Below are 13,740 nucleotides of genomic sequence, written 5' to 3' on the forward strand. Positions count from 1 at the left end.
GGCTACAGAAGCAGGTCAGGCGTGGAGTCTGAGGTATGAAGATAGAGTTGTTCAAGAAAACCATACAAGATGTGGGATTGAAGCAGCTCATGGGAGTAGATCCGATCTGAAGAAGGTTTGTGGAGTCAAGAGAGCTAACACAGACCTGAGAAGAGGAAAGGAAGAACTCCATCAGCTTGTGGGCAAGCTGAAATACTTGTGGAGAGAGCTGGATTTGTTGAGATCAAGAACATCAGATCCGGAGGTGATTCAAGAAAGGCTGGAGCAAGATGTAGTCTTGAGCCTTCTAGTGAGCTTAAACTCATCATATGGTCAGCTGATTATGCAAGTAGCCAAAGATGATGAGCGAGTAGATGTGGATGGGTTGTGTGAGCTTGTTCAGTCTTCATATAAAGTATATGAGAAGAGCAAGAGACTGATCAGGATCAGAGATGGTACAAGGTGTAAGAAGGGAAGATTGAGGAGACTGTCCAGGACTTGGGTCATGGTGAGAAAGACTCAGAGGAAGAGTAGACAGTGTGGATACTTTGGGAATGATATGGAGACAAGACTGATTAAAGAGTTTGCGCAGCATGTGGTTAGAGGAGAGTGTTCCTACTCAGCCTATATGGGTAGTTCAGTAGAAGAAAGTGTGGTTATGAAGGGGCAAGGAACCAAAGGAGCAGATGATCCTATCACAAAGAAAGAATGGGATGGGTTTGTCAAGTATGTGTATGCTTTGGCTACGACCCGGAGACAAGGTGCTCCTGCCTTAGCATCCACATCCAAACCCATCATCATTGATTCTGGAGCAACACATCATATGATCAGTGATAGAAGTCTGATAAGTGAAGTCAAGGCTGCAACAGGGAGTGTCATGATAGCTAATGGTGCTAGGATCCCAATAGAAGGAGTGGGAAACCTCAAGCTGTTTGAGAAGAACTCACCTGCATTCTACCTGCCTCAGTTCACTTCAAATCTGATATCAGTGAAGAAGGCCACAGTTGATCTTGATTGTCAAGTAGTATTCAGGCCAAATGAAGTTGAGTTTCAAGATTTGAAGACTGGGAGAGTTATTGGTAGAGGGGACAGCAAGAATCAGTTATATCATCTCCAAACAGCTAAGACCTCTAACCCTATTGATTCTGTATGCTTGAGTAGTACTGCTGATAGGTGTGATAGTATTACTTGGCATGCTAGATTAGGACATCCTCATGCTCGTGCAATTGAATTGATTATGCCTAATATGTCATTCAATCACTTGGAATGTGAAGCTTGCATCTTAGGGAAGCATTGTAGAACTGTTTTTCCCACATCAGAGACCATATATGCAAATTGCTTTGATCTTGTTCATTCTGATGTGTGGACAGCCCCTTGTATGTCTAGAGAAAACCAGAAGTACTTTGTGACATTCATAGATGAGAAGTCTAAGTATACATGGATCACATTGCTGCCATCTAAGGATAGAGTTTTTGAGGCTTTTGTCAACTTCCAAGCATATGTAACTAACCATTACAATGCTACTGTGAAGGTACTACGGTCTGATAATGGAGGAGAATACACCAGTCATGCCTTCAAGAATCACTTGGCTAAACATGGGATAGTGCATCAGACCAGTTGTCCTTACACACCACAGCAGAATGGGGTAGCTGAGAGGAAGAATAGGCATCTGATGGAGGTGGCTAGATCCATGATGTATCATGCTAATGTTCCAAAGAGGTTTTGGGGTGATGCTGTTCAGACTGCATGCTATCTTATCAATCGGATTCCAACTAAGGTATTGAAGAATCTGTCTCCTTTTGAGGTGCTGAACAAGAGCAAGCCATACATAGATCATCTGCGTGTCTTTGGATGCCTATGTTATGTCTGGATTCCAGGAGAACAGAGAAACAAGTTGGAGGCAAAGAGCACTAAAGCAATGCTCATTGGGTACTCAGTAACTCAGAAGGGGTACAAGTGCTATGATCCAGCAACTAGGAGAGTGTTGGTATCTAGAGATGTTAAGTTTATAGAGGCAAAGGGTTATTATGAAGAAAAGAATTGGGAAGACTTGGAAGATCTGTCTCAAGAACCAAGAAACATGGCAGAGAATCTGAGGAACATCTTGGAAAGGCTTGGGGTAAACATGTCCCAAGAGAAGGTTAGAGAAGCTGAAAGAACTACCCCACTTGATCATGAGGGGGGAAATGAGTCTGAATCAGGAGTGCAAGAGCAGCACCAAGGGGATTCAGGTCATCATGATCAAGAGGTGACACAAGAAGTAGAGAATTTTCCTCAGGTGGATGAGCAGGGAGAGGTTCATGATCAAGAGGAGGTGAGTGAGACAGAAACTGAGGTTCAAGCAGAGGTTCAAGCTGAGGATCAGGTTCAGGCTTTGCGGAGGAGCACAAGGATAAAGAGGGATGCTTCCAACTGGGTAAACACGAGAGTGTACTACAATGCCCAGGCTGTGGAGCATCCTTCTCAAGCCGTGTGTTCCTTTGCAGAATATCCAGAAGAGCACATGGTGTTTATGTGTAACTTGGATGAGAATGAGATACCAAGATCTTATGAAGAAGCTATGAAGCACAAGGTTTGGAGAGATTCAGTAGGAGATGAAAGGGATGCAATGATCAGGAATGACACTTGGTATGAGAGTGAGTTACCTAAAGGGAAGAAGGCAGTTTCAAGCAGATGGATCTTCACCATCAAGTATCTTGCAAATGGGAAGATAGATAGGTGCAAGACCAGGCTGGTTGCAAGAGGATTTACACAGACTTATGGGGAAGATTACATTGATACTTTTGCACCAGTGGCCAAGCTTCACACAATTCGAATTGTGTTATCCATTGCAACAAACTTGGAGTGGGATTTGTGGCAAATGGATGTGAAGAATGCTTTCTTGCAAGGTGAACTTGAAGATGAAGTATACATGCATCCGCCTCCTGGTCTTGAGCATCTAGTAAAGCCAGGGAATGTTTTGAGATTGAAGAAGGCAATATATGGGCTGAAACAGTCACCTAGAGCTTGGTACAGGAAGTTGAGTACAACACTCAATGGGAGAGGCTTTAGGAAGTCTGAACTAGATCACACTCTCTTCACCTTGACAGGACCTTCAGGGATCATTGTGATTCTAGTGTATGTGGATGATTTGATTATCACAGGAAGTGATAAGGCAGGGATTCATGCCACTAAGGAGTTTCTCAAATCTGTGTTTGACATCAAGGATTTGGGAGAGATGAAGTATTTTCTGGGCATTGAGATATGCAGATCAAAGGAGGGTTTGTTTATGTCTCAAAGGAAGTATACTATGGATATGTTGAAGGAGACTGATGTGCTTGGAGGAAAGATAGCTAAGACACCTCTTGAGGAGGGGTATAAGGTTCTGCGTGAGGGGGAGGTTGAAGAGAAGCAGTTGTTTGATGATGCTAAGCTGTATAGGAAGATGGTTGGCAAGCTGATCTACTTGACTATCACCAGACCTGATATATGTTTTGCTGTGAATCAAGTAAGTCAGCATATGCAGGCACCAAAGGTACATCACTGGAAGATGGTTGATAGGATACTGAGGTATTTGAGTGGCACGCCTGGTCAAGGAGTTTGGATGGGTTGTAATGGCAGTACAGAAGTGGTTGGGTATTGTGATGCTGATTGGGCAGGAGATAGAGTGGACAGGAGATCAACTACTGGGTATTGTACATTCATTGGAGGGAACCTGGTTACTTGGAAAAGTAAGAAGCAGAAGGTCATCTCCTGTTCAAGTGCTGAGGCTGAGTATAGGGCTATGCTGAAGCTAACAAACGAATTGGTATGGATCAAGGGTATCTTGAAGCATTTGGAGATTGAGCAGAGTACTCCTATGACAATGCACTGTGACAATCAAGCAGCTATCCACATTGCTTCTAACTCAGTCTTTCATGAGAGGACAAAGCATATAGAAGTTGATTGTCACAAGGTGAGGCAGATGATTATACTTGGAGTGATACTGCCATGTTATACAAGAAGTGAAGATCAGCTTGCAGATGTGTTTACTAAGGCAGCGAGATTAAAGACAATGGAGTCCATACTATCAAGGCTTGGACTCATTGATCTTACTCCAAGGAGCTGAGCCCCTTAACCATGGAGTCTCCACTCTTTTTCCCTCATCAAGGTTTTATCCCATTGGGTTTTCCTTGGTGAGGTTTTTAATGAGGGAGGTCTTCATGGTTTCCAAGCTAGACAAGTTCTCTTAGTCTAGCTTGAGGGGGAGTGTTGAGATGAAGACCAAGAAGTGAAGAGATGGAGCTTTGGGGTTAATAGAGTGTTGAGGCTGAGACAGTAACTTTAGAGATTACCATGGTAACTTTTATTTTACCACAGTAACTTTGGAGTGGTAAGATAAAAGCATGGGAAGTTACCTTGAACCTATTTGGAGAAGGGATCACGTCCAAAGGGGAGCAAGGAGTGGTGTGGATAAGGTTTGGTCATAGCTGGAAAGGTGAAGCCACTTTACAGCCTGTCCAAGCATGTGAAGCCTCTCAGCAGCCAGCTAGCCTTGACTTCACATGCTTTGAGTCCCATTTTCGAAATCCTCTTTGTATCAGCCTTATCTCTTCATTTATAACTTGTATCTGAGACATTAAATTAATTAATGGAGTTTTGAGTCTCTCTCTCTCTAGAATCTCTCTATTCTCTCTAAACTTTACTCTAATCTTCTCTGATTATTATTAAACACACTCTAAAACACAAAAGTGTATACACACTTCTCTCAGCCTTCCCACAAGCTGATAACACTCATCCTTTCCTTGTCTCAAGCCGCGGATCACCCCTCTGTCCTCAACGACTCTCACAAGCTTGGACTTGCCTAAAGTTGCTTCAATCTCACTCTTTGTAGTGTTTCCTTGAACAACTTCATTTCCCAGCTTCAGACCTCTTGTCTGACCTTCTTCAGTAGCCATTTCCATGAAAGGTTTCCCCTTTCCATGACTACTCCATAACCCACAGCTTTCCAAAGCTCTTTTAGCCCACCTTGACCACTCGCCATGCCTCTCCTCTTCAGTCTTCACAGTTGACTCAGGTCTGTGCTCCATTTCCATGTTGAGATGATTTGGATTCACCAGAACCTCTCACGCCACCAAGATAATGAAACCCAGAAGTTAAGAACACCAAGAACACTCAAGAACACTCAATAATTTTAAGAAAAAGGAATCACACTCTCCCACTTTGCGCAACCTGGCTCTGATACCATATACACTTTTGTGTATTAGAGCATGATTCAACTAATCCAGGATAATCAGATGAAAAGATTAAAGAGATTAAGAGATTTTAGTGAGAGAATAGAGAGAGACTCAAAACTCCATTAGATTGATTAATGAGAGAGTTTACAACACATATAGATTAGGGATACATCAATTCGTCCAGGTTCACTCTAGCTAGGATAAGAAGCATGTGTAGTCAAAGATGCTTGATTTAAACTAGCCAATAAGGTTCCTCACATGCTTGGGCATCTTGCTTTAGCTTTCCAGCTGGTGCCAGCCTGTCTAAAGCTCTCTAGCCTTGACCAGACCTTATCCAAACTCCTCCTTGCTTATCCAGACTCCTCCTGGCGTGATTCACTCTTCACATAGATGCAAGGTAACTTCCCAAGTCTTTTAACTCAGTTACCACAGTAACAATAAAGTTACTGTGGTAAATCTCCAAGTTACTGCCTGCTCCAAATCCCTTCCTCTATCCATGTATCCACTCTTCATCTCCTCATCTCAACAACCTGTTTCAAATGTAGAGGCCGAGGGCACATGGCAAGAGAGTGCCCAAACCAGAGGGTTATGCTGCTCACCGATGATGGCTATGAATCTCGTGATGAAGGAGAAGTACCTGAGATTCAAGAAGAGTATGGAGAAGTTGAATATGCTGATGTGGGAGAGAGCTTGATGATCCGACGTGTGCTTAGCGTCTTAGTTCAACCCGCCGAGACAATCCAAAGAGAAAACATATTCCACAGCCGTTGCACCATAAAAGGCAAGGTATGTAACCTTATTATAGATGGTGGGTCTTGTACCAATGCTGCTAGCGCTTACATGGTAGAAAAACTTGGTTTAGAAAAGACAAAGCATCCGCATCCATATAGGCTAAGGTGGTTAGATGATAAGGTTGAGCTTAAAATTAAGGAACAAGTGAGCATTCCATTTAGCATTGGTAAGTATCAAGATGAAGTAGTTTGTGACGTAGTCCCTATGCAAGCTGGACATGTATTGCTAGGAAGACCATGGCAGTGGGATAGAGAAACTAAGCATGATGGTAGAACTAATATGTATACATTCATGCATGATAAGCGTAAGATAAGCTTAGCGCCTCTCACTCCAACACAAGTTCATGAAATTCATTTGCAAATGGTTAAGGAAAAGGAAAAGTCTGTTAAATCAAACTTTCTTATCCGTTCTAGCTGTGTAAGAAAGGCTGCTACTACCAAACACACAATGCTACTAATGATCTTTAAGGAGCTTTTGAGTGCAGGTTCTGATGAGTTAACTCTTCATCCAGAGATTACTAAGCTTCTTGACAGGTTCAAAGATGTGTTTCCAGAGGAGATTCCGCACGGTTTACCCCCACTCCGAGGCATTGAGCACCAGATAGATTTTGTGCCAGGAGCTGCCCTGCCAAACAAACCGGCTTATAGGGTGAACCCGGAAGAGACTAAGGAGTTGGAGAGACAAGTACAGGACCTATTAGACAAAGGATACGTGAGGGAGAGTCTCAGTCCTTGCGCTGTGCCTGTCTTACTTGTACCAAAGAAGGACGGGACATGGAGAATGTGTGTAGACTGCCGAGCCATCAACAACATCACCATCAAGTATAGACACCCCATCCCACGGCTTGATGACATGTTAGATGAGCTAAGCGGAGCCACCATCTTCTCCAAGATTGATCTTAAGAGTGGGTACCATCAGGTAAGAATGAAAGAGGGAGATGAGTGGAAGACAGCTTTTAAAACAAAGCAAGGTCTATATGAATGGTTGGTGATGCCATTTGGACTTAGCAATGCTCCTAGTACTTTCATGCGTCTCATGAACCACATTCTTAGGCCATACATCAGTAAGTTTGTTGTGGTTTATTTTGATGACATTTTAATTTACAGTACTAGTTTACTTGATCATGTGACACATCTTGAGCAAGTACTAGAGACACTTCGACAAGAAGGGCTTTATGCAAACCTCAAGAAGTGCACATTCTGCACTGATAAACTTGTCTTCCTAGGTTTTGTTGTGAGTTCACAGGGCTTACAGGTAGATGAAGAGAAGGTTAAGGCCATTCAAGAGTGGCCGACTCCAACAAACATCAGCCAAGTTAGAAGTTTCCATGGCCTAGCTAGCTTCTACAGGCGGTTTGTCAAGGATTTCAGTAGTATAGCTGCACCCCTTACTGCTGTGGTGAAGAAGAGTATTGGGTTCATTTGGGAAAAAGCTCAACAGGAAGCCTTTCAGACCTTGAAGTATCGCCTGACCCATGCACCAGTACTGGTCTTACCCGACTTCAATAAGACCTTTGAAGTAGAATGTGATGCATCAGGGATTGGGATAGGGGCAGTTCTTATTCAAGAAGGAAAACCCGTGGCTTACTTCAGTGAGAAGCTTGGTGGAGCAGCTCTTAATTATCCGACCTATGATAAAGAGTTGTATGCCTTGGTGAGAGCTTTGGAGACATGGCAGCACTACCTGCTGTCTAAAGAATTCGTGGTACACACTGACCATGAAACCCTTAAACATCTAAGAGGACAAACCAATCTCAAGAGGAGACATGCTCGCTGGTTAGAGTTTATTGAGACATTTCCCTACATTATCAAGTATAAGAAGGACAAGGAGAACATTGTAGCAGATGCACTCTCCAGGAGATATGCTTTGATTGCAACCATGGAAGCAAAGGTGTTGGGATTTGAGTTCATCAAAAGTTTGTACGGAGAAGATCCGGATCTTGCTGCTATCTACTCAAGTTGCACCAAAGGACCACAAGGAAAGTTCTACTTGCATGAGGGATTTCTTTTCAAGGGCAGGAGATTATGCATTCCTCAATGCTCCTTGAGAGATCTAATCACTAGAGAGGCTCACGGAGGAGGGCTCATGGGTCACTTTGGAGTAGATAAGACACTTGCTGTGGTCAGGGAACATTTCTATTGGCCGCATCTTAAGAAATCAGTAGAGTCTCATTGCGCCAGATGTGTGACTTGCAAGAAGGCTAAGTCTAGAGTCCAGCCTCATGGCCTTTACATGCCACTGCCGATTCCTACAGCTCCTTGGGTAGACATCTCCATGGATTTTGTCCTAGGATTACCAAAAATTCATCACAAGGATTCAATCTTTGTTGTCGTGGACAGATTCTCCAAAATGGCACACTTCATACCTTGTGCCAAGGTGAATGATGCGTCCAAAACTGCTGACCTGTTCTTTAAGGAGGTAGTGCGCTTACATGGGGTGCCAAGGACTATTGTATCTGACCGAGACACCAAGTTCCTCAGCCACTTTTGGAGAACACTATGGAAGAAGTTGGGTACAAAGTTGCTATTCTCTACTACGTGCCATCCCCAAACTGATGGGCAGACTGAAGTTGTCAACAGGACGCTCTCTACGCTGCTTAGGGCAACCATTGGGAAGAACATGAAGAATTGGGTTGATTGTATTCCATTCATCGAATTTGCATACAACCGAGCTCAGCATTCAGCCACTAAGATGTCCCCCTTTGAGGCAGCCTATGGGTTCAACCCGAAAACCCCTTTGGATCTTAAACCATTACCTCCAGCTGAAGTTGTCAGTCTTACCGGGGAAGCTAAAGCTGCTTATGTCAAAGAACTCCATCAGAAGGTTCAAGAGAATTTAGAGAAGAGGACTGAGCAGTACATTAAACATGCCAACAAGGGCCGCAAGGACATTGTATTTGAACCAGGGGAGTGGGTTTGGTTACACATGCGGCAAGAAAGGTTTCCTAACCAGAGAAGTTCCAAGCTGAAGCCAAGAGGGGACGGCCCATTTCAAGTTGTTGAGAGGATCAACAACAATGCCTACCGTCTTGATCTGCCAGGTGAGTTGAATGTGTCTTCTACTTTCAATGTTACTGATCTATCTCCTTGTTTTGCAGATGAACCAGTTTTGAGGTCAAAACCTTTTGAAGAGGGAGGGAATGATGAGGACATTCAACCAGAGCCGGAACCAGACTTAACTGAACCTGATATCCAGGACATGATCAGCAACATAACCAAATCAGAGACAGTCCAAGAAGTGCCAGTACCAACCGTATTCAAGGGAGCTATCACTAGACAAAGAGCTAAGGTACTTCAACATAAATTTAATGAGAGCATGATACTTGCTTCTGATCTTGGACAGGTTAAACTGGCTGGTGAACCAAGCTTGAAGCAAGATGAACTAAAGGGTGCAGAACCGGTTAAAGAGAAACAAGCATCAAGTGAGGATATGTGGCCATTCATCCCGGAGCAATGCCACACCAACCTGATGATCATTACCATGGAAGATCAACTTGCCTAGCAAGTCTCTTGGACGAATCTAGCAACTAGGCCAAGCTCTTTGTGTGTGCTCTTTTTCCCTTACTCTTGGTTTTGTCCCAAATGGGTTTTCCAGGGAAGGTTTTTAACGAGGCCACAACTTGCTTCACACTTATCCCAAGTGCCAAGTTCGATCCAAGGCTAAGAAGCCTCATGACTTATTTCATGTTTTACATTATAGTTTGTTTCCTTATTTGTACGTTCGTGACCTAAGTGGAGCCTGTTCCCTTAGTCCTATTTATATGTTTTCGCAAGCCCACTTTTGGGGCAGACTTTGAATAATCATAAACTTTTCTTTTAAAGAAAACCCTAGAGCTCTCAAGCTAGAACTCGCCTCCTTCTCTTTGCCCTGTGAGACCAGTACCTCCACGGCCTAGAGGAACCTTGTGTTGTATCACGAGCCTCCCATCTCTCGTGTGGTGCACTTCATCCCATCATACAGTTCCAGTTCAGATCCCTTGGTTGATTAGATCAGTCCATCCGGATCACCCTTGTGTTAGATCGGCTTCTTCTCTCTTGCTTGGGAACGTACAGCCTTTGATAGCTTAGGCTTGTATCATTTCTGGTATCAGAGCTGAAGTTCCTTCAGCATCAGGTTATATCTATCCTTGTCTCTTTTATTTGCATCCGATTTGTGATCCATTGTTTCTGCTTTCATGAAATCATAAACCAAATAAAGAGATCGCGTTTCATTGTTGCACTTAGTTGTTTTCTTCACATCTTGCTTGCATCCGATTGTTACATCCTGTCCTGCTTAGTTTAATCTTCATAAAGTCAAAAAAAAAAAAAAAACGTGTTGCTAGGATTGCAAAATTTGGTTTCCAATTGCTTGATCGACAGGTTTATTCGGTTTCCATATTTGCAAAGAGTTTTCAAATTATTTCCTTCCCGATCGATCACCTTCTCCAAGTCTTTCCAATTCTAATTCTACTACAGCTTTTAATTGTGTCTTTGCCTATTCGAACTTATAAAAAAAAAAAAAAAAAGGAAATTTGTATCTTTTCTTTCTCGTTTTCTTTCTTATTTACCTATTGAAAAGCTAAGGCATCTCTTGTTTATCTTGCAAGGTACAACTCAACCGCATACATGGGAGAAGCGAGTGAGCAAGCTACCATGATGCAAGTCCTCAACGCTTTGAGAGAAGAGATGAGGGTTATGCGGCAAGACCTTGGGGAAAGGATGACTAGAGTTGAGCAAAGACCTCCTCCTTTGCAACCAGTACGGAACGTTGATAGGTTCTTGAATCCAAACAACAGAAGATATGGAGTGCCCGTCCATGACAACCCGGAGACTAGCACCCGGAACCAGCAGACTGATGAAGACACGGGACAGCAGCACGGTCCAATACCAAACCAGAGAGCAGGGTTGCAACCAGATGACTATGGTGAAGAAGAAGAGGAGGAAGGGTTTGCACCTCCACCCAGAGCTCCACGCAGGCAAAACCGGCACCAAGGGTTTGAAGAAGAGGAACTCCTACCTCAACACAGAGCCCCACGCCAACAAAACTATAACCAAGGGCCCGAGCATATCAAGATGAATGCTCCCGGCTATGCGGGAAAGGTTGATCCAGAAGCTTACCTAGACTGGGAGAAAAGGATGGATCACATTTTTGCCTACTATAACCACCCTGGTCCTAAAAGAGTTGCTTTGGCAGTAGCTCAGCTCACGGACAATGCACTTTCCTGGTGGGATAGATTGTGCTCCGATAGGAGAAGGAACGGCCTGAGGCAACTAGACTCTTGGCTAGACATGAAAGATGCGATGAAGCAACGGTTTGTGCCTCAACACTTTCACAGAGACTTGCAAAGGAAGTTGCGGGCACTCAAGCAAGGCAGCAAGTCAGTGGAAGAGTACTATGAAGAGTTTGAGAAACTAAGAAACCGTTTGGACCTTAATGAAGATGAGGAAGCTACCATGGCTCAGTTCCTTGATGGTTTACAGGAGAGGTTAAGCTGCAAGGTGGAGAGACATGTATATGCTGACATGAAGGACCTGTTCCATCTAGCTATCCAAGCTGAACAACACATCAAGAAGAAGAGCTCCAAGGGCAAGTCTCAAGTTTCTTGGAATTCAAGCAATAGCAACTACAACAAGTCGGTGGACAAAGGAAAAGGGGTTGAAGGAGACAGCCGGCCTAAGCCTCGCACCACCGAACCCACGAAGGACAACAAAACCGAGCCAGCCAAAACTACCAACCCCCAACGTGCCAGAGACATCACCTGTTTCAAATGTAGAGGCCGAGGGCACATGGCAAGAGAGTGCCCAAACCAGAGGGTTATGCTGCTCACCGATGATGGCTATGAATCTCGTGATGAAGGAGAAGTACCTGAGATTCAAGAAGAGTATGGAGAAGTTGAATATGCTGATGTGGGAGAGAGCTTGATGATCCGACGTGTGCTTAGCGTCTTAGTTCAACCCGCCGAGACAATCCAAAGAGAAAACATATTCCACAGCCGTTGCACCATAAAAGGCAAGGTATGTAACCTTATTATAGATGGTGGGTCTTGTACCAATGCTGCTAGCGCTTACATGGTAGAAAAACTTGGTTTAGAAAAGACAAAGCATCCGCATCCATATAGGCTAAGGTGGTTAGATGATAAGGTTGAGCTTAAAATTAAGGAACAAGTGAGCATTCCATTTAGCATTGGTAAGTATCAAGATGAAGTAGTTTGTGACGTAGTCCCTATGCAAGCTGGACATGTATTGCTAGGAAGACCATGGCAGTGGGATAGAGAAACTAAGCATGATGGTAGAACTAATATGTATACATTCATGCATGATAAGCGTAAGATAAGCTTAGCGCCTCTCACTCCAACACAAGTTCATGAAATTCATTTGCAAATGGTTAAGGAAAAGGAAAAGTCTGTTAAATCAAACTTTCTTATCCGTTCTAGCTGTGTAAGAAAGGCTGCTACTACCAAACACACAATGCTACTAATGATCTTTAAGGAGCTTTTGAGTGCAGGTTCTGATGAGTTAACTCTTCATCCAGAGATTACTAAGCTTCTTGACATGTTCAAAGATGTGTTTCCAGAGGAGATTCCGCACGGTTTACCCCCACTCCGAGGCATTGAGCACCAGATAGATTTTGTGCCAGGAGCTGCCCTGCCAAACAAACCGGCTTATAGGGTGAACCCGGAAGAGACTAAGGAGTTGGAGAGACAAGTACAGGACCTATTAGACAAAGGATACGTGAGGGAGAGTCTCAGTCCTTGCGCTGTGCCTGTCTTACTTGTACCAAAGAAGGACGGGACATGGAGAATGTGTGTAGACTGCCGAGCCATCAACAACATCACCATCAAGTATAGACACCCCATCCCACGGCTTGATGACATGTTAGATGAGCTAAGCGGAGCCACCATCTTCTCCAAGATTGATCTTAAGAGTGGGTACCATCAGGTAAGAATGAAAGAGGGAGATGAGTGGAAGACAGCTTTTAAAACAAAGCAAGGTCTATATGAATGGTTGGTGATGCCATTTGGACTTAGCAATGCTCCTAGTACTTTCATGCGTCTCATGAACCACATTCTTAGGCCATACATCAGTAAGTTTGTTGTGGTTTATTTTGATGACATTTTAATTTACAGTACTAGTTTACTTGATCATGTGACACATCTTGAGCAAGTACTAGAGACACTTCGACAAGAAGGGCTTTATGCAAACCTCAAGAAGTGCACATTCTGCACTGATAAACTTGTCTTCCTAGGTTTTGTTGTGAGTTCACAGGGCTTACAGGTTGATGAAGAGAAGGTTAAGGCCATTCAAGAGTGGCCGACTCCAACAAACATCAGCCAAGTTAGAAGTTTCCATGGCCTAGCTAGCTTCTACAGGCGGTTTGTCAAGGATTTCAGTAGTATAGCTGCACCCCTTACTGCTGTGGTGAAGAAGAGTATTGGGTTCATTTGGGAAAAAGCTCAACAGGAAGCCTTTCAGACCTTGAAGTATCGCCTGACCCATGCACCAGTACTGGTCTTACCCGACTTCAATAAGACCTTTGAAGTAGAATGTGATGCATCAGGGATTGGGATAGGGGCAGTTCTTATTCAAGAAGGAAAACCCGTGGCTTACTTCAGTGAGAAGCTTGGTGGAGCAGCTCTTAATTATCCGACCTATGATAAAGAGTTGTATGCCTTGGTGAGAGCTTTGGAGACATGGCAGCACTACCTGCTGTCTAAAGAATTCGTGGTACACACTGACCATGAAACCCTTAAACATCTAAGAGGGCAAACCAATCTCAAGAGGAGACATGCTCGCTG

The sequence above is a fragment of the Brassica napus genome, unplaced genomic scaffold, assembly GCF_020379485.1.
Source record: "Brassica napus cultivar Da-Ae unplaced genomic scaffold, Da-Ae ScsIHWf_1273;HRSCAF=1818, whole genome shotgun sequence".
In the NCBI taxonomy this organism is placed as follows: domain Eukaryota; kingdom Viridiplantae; phylum Streptophyta; class Magnoliopsida; order Brassicales; family Brassicaceae; genus Brassica; species Brassica napus.